Source organism: Macrotis lagotis, chromosome 8, assembly GCF_037893015.1.
Source record: "Macrotis lagotis isolate mMagLag1 chromosome 8, bilby.v1.9.chrom.fasta, whole genome shotgun sequence".
NCBI lineage: Eukaryota > Metazoa > Chordata > Mammalia > Peramelemorphia > Peramelidae > Macrotis > Macrotis lagotis.
The window spans coordinates 28,804,214-28,808,459 of NC_133665.1; positions in this window are offsets into that span (position 1 = coordinate 28,804,214).

Consider the following 4,246-nt stretch of genomic DNA (forward strand, 5'->3'; position numbering starts at 1 on the left):
AATCATTCCATTATCATTTCAGTCCTTCAGAATTCAACTTTTCTTCTAAGAATGTTGAAAAAACAATTCATTCCTCTAGTACAAGCATTATAATTAGCAGTAGAATCAGTGTAAAATATGGCTGTTCCTCATTTAAAATCACTTTCTTCAACTCTTCTACCTTTATAACTGACCTATTCTTCCAGGCCCAAATTAAGTCACATTTTTCTCCTGAAGAATCTCTTGTCATTCTAGCCTCATATTGATGTCATTTCTTACAATATTTTTTATTGTTTCCTCCCTCCTTCTATTACTTAGGAAAAGATTTAATTTTTGCTGTCATCTTTTTCCTTGCTTATTTTTCAATTCATTTCAGTTCCTTAGACTAGTAAAGAGTACCTAGAACATCTCTACTATGGAAGTCTTTGTTACTTTCCTTAAGGTACTAGGTGTAAGGTGTTTGAACCAGATGAAAGCCAATTCTTGCCTAGGCCTATCTTTTGGTTACTATGATCATATTTAAAATTTTTACTATTTAAATAAGATTGATCAAAGAATTTTTATAGTACCACCTTGAATTCCAACATCAATTTCCTTTTAACACACAAGAACTTAATAAATACAACTACAACTACTTTTTGCCAAAATAAAGGCCTCTCTGAGGCAGCTAGTTGGTTCAGTGTATGGGGCATTGGGCCTGGAGACAAGAAGACCTGAGTTCAAATTTGACCTTAGATACTTATTACTTGTGAAACTCTGAACAAGTCACTTAACTTCTGTTTGCCTTAATCCACTGAAGAAGGAAATGGCAAAATTTCTTTGCCAAGAAATGGCACAATATGATATATGGGGACAATATTACACATGGGGTAACAAAGAGTCAGAAGCAACCAAAGAACAACATTAAGTGTGTGTAGTCTGTAAATGTTTATAATATAAAACCAAAAAAGACAGTCAACTTTAAAACAAATAAAAGATTTTTCACCTTTTCCAAAATATTTTTAACTCATCATCCTTGGGTAAAAAATTCTTTGACATGTCAGGTACTGTTGCTAATTGAAATATAGAGGTTGATAGGACTTTCATGGTTTTCTAAGGATAGATGGAGTCATGGATGGGCTTGTGAATAGAATCTGCATTCACAGTTAGTGATTAATAAATGTTTTTTTAATTGATTGATTGATAGATTGATATATGAGGAGGTAGAGACCAATAAGGAGTTATTACCAAGTCTTATTATTTTCCATTGTGTAATCACTTCTCTGAAATCACTGATCTAATCACTTCAAAACCCTGCCATCCATGCCTTATATGATAGAAGATCCCATTGATATCTCCAGCTTTATGACTAGTTGCTTTTTTATATTTTCTTGTAATTTTTTGGAAAAAAAACACTAAGTTTTCTTTGTTCCTCTTTATAATTCCTTCTTGTAGTAAATCTTCTGGTTTGCAAGTTAAAAGAAAGAACATGGAAGAGTATAGACACAAACTCTACTAAGGAGAAAAACAAAGTTTTCCTTGGGTTTTCCATCCTTATCACTTTGGGATATGGTCCAGGATTCTCAAAGGTTATGCCATCACAAGAGGAGATTGGTGGTTTCAACTAAGACGAAAAGTTTCTACTCTCTTCATTCTCCAAATGTCCTAATTTACTGTGCCTCCAGAACAGCCTATTGCAGTACTAGATGTAAGCTTGACTTTGCTGGGCTGCCTGCCTATCTTCTCCCTTTCTCTCAAGAGCAGCTTAGACATGACCATGGACAAACCTTGCTATGTTCAGAGAGTTTTGTCACCAATAGTTTGTTGTTGTTGTTTTGTCCTTCATTCTTAAAGAAGACCATGATATCAGGGAAGACCTCACTTTCTCCTCTAAAGCCATCTGAATCCAATGACCAGATAGGAATCAGGACAACTGGAGATGACCCTGAATGGGAGGCAGTCAGGGTTAAGTGATTTCCCCAAGGTCACATAGCTAGTAAATGGCAAGTGTCTGAGACCAGATTTGAATTTAGATACCCCTGACTCCAGGGAAGGTGCTCTATCCATTGAGACATCTAGCTGCACCTACCAGTAGTTTAGCCAATCAAGCAATCACTCAATCAGGAAACACTGGTTAAATCTTCAATATATACTTAACATGGAGTTTAGATCTAAGGATACTAAGAAATAGAAAAAAGAAAAAGTCTTTCCTTCAAGAAAATAAAATTTTAATACTGAGGTTCTGTGCATGTTTGTATGTGTGTGTGTGTGTGTGTGTGTGTGTGTGTGTGTGTGTGTGTGTGTGTGCAGGTATGCACATATGGGTAGAAGTCTATGGTTTCCTCCTCAAGATAATATTTTTAAATAATTGAAGGAAATGCTAAATTTCAATTAAAAGTTAATGAAAATCAACATGTAATTTTTTTTCTCTCAGCCAACTTCATGATCCTCCAGAAATCTTTTTATTTAGGGGTCCATGGACCTCAGGTTAAGAGGTCATTTTCTACAATTATAAAGTACTTCTCATACAAATAAAGTTAGATCTAAACAACTGGAAAAATAGCAATTTCTCATGCTTAGGTTGTGCTAATATAATAGAAATGAAAATTCTACCCAAATTAAATTACTTATTCAGTGCCATACCAATCAAACTACCAAATATCTATTTTACTGAGCCAGAAAAAATAATATATTCATATGGAACAACAAAAGGGCAAGAATATCAAGGGAACTGATGAAAAAATGTAAAAGAAGGTGGCCAGATTTAAAATATATTATAAAGTGGCAATCATTAAAATTTCCTGGTATTGCTTAAGAAATGGGGTGATGCATCCAACCTTTCTGGAGAGCAATTTGGAATTACATCCAAAGGGCAATAAAAATGTGCATGCCACTTGATCCAGCAATACCACTACTGGGCCTATACCCTGAGGAGATCACAAAAAAGGGTAAAAACATCACTTGTACAAAAATATTCAAAGCAGTCTTATTTGTGGGGGCAAAGAATTGTAAACTGAATAAATGTCCATCAATTAGGGAATGGCTGAACCAATTGTGGTATATGTATGTTATGGAACACTATTATTCCATTAGAAACCAGGAGGGATGGGAATTCAGAGAAGCCTAGAAGGATTTGCATGAACTGATGCTGAGCAAGATGAGCAGAACCAGAAGAACACCATACATCCTAACAGCAACATGGGGGTGATCACTCTTAATGGACTTGTTCATTTCATCAGTGAAACAAACAGGGACAATTTTAGAGTATCTGGAATGGAGAATACCATCTGTATCCACAGAAAGAATTGTGTAGTTTAAACAAAGATCAAAGATTATTATCTTTAATTTAAAAAAGATATCTTATATAATTTGCTTATTTATTTTTTTCCTTAACGATATGATTTCTCTCTTAAAATATTCAATTTTGATCAATGCATAGCATGGAAAAAATATAAAGACTATCAGACTGCCTTCTGTGGGGGGTGGGGGAAGAAAAGTGAGATAGGGGAAAATTGTAAAATTCAAAAAACAATAAAAAAAGAAATAGAGTAACGGATCTGTAGATTAGGATAGGTTTAAAAGAAACAATAGAAAATTACTACAGTAATCTGTTTGACAGCCCCAAAGACATTAGCTTTCTGGGATAAGAACTCACTGTTTGACAAAAATTGCTGGGAAAACTGGAAAATTGTATGGAAAAAACTAGGCATAGACCTACAACTCATATCCTATACCAAAATAAGGTCAAAATGAGAACAGGATTTAGACATAAAGGGAATACTATAGACCAATTAACAGATCAAGAAATAGCCTATCTGTCAGATCTATGAAAAAGGGAGAAATTTATGACCAAACAAGAAATAGAGTACATTATAAATTGCCTAATGGATTATTTTGACCATATTGAATTTAAAAAGTTTTTGTACTAATAAAGCCAATGCTGTGTGGCGGCTAAGTGGCGCAGTGGATAGAGCACCAGCCCTGGAGTCAGGAGTACCTGAGTTCAAATTCAGCCTCAGATACTTAATTACCTAGCTGTGTGGCCCTGGGCAAGCCACTTAAACACCACTGCCTTGCAAAAACTAAAAAAAGCAAAAAAAAACAACAAAAAATAAAACCAATGCTGCCAAAATTAGAAGGAAAACTAGAAGGGGAAACAATTTTCATAGCTAGGGGTTCTGACAAATGTCTCATTTTCTAAAATATGTAGAGAATTGCATCAGATTTATAAGGTTACAGATCATTCCCCAATTGATAAATGGTCAAAGGATATGAACAGGCAGTATAT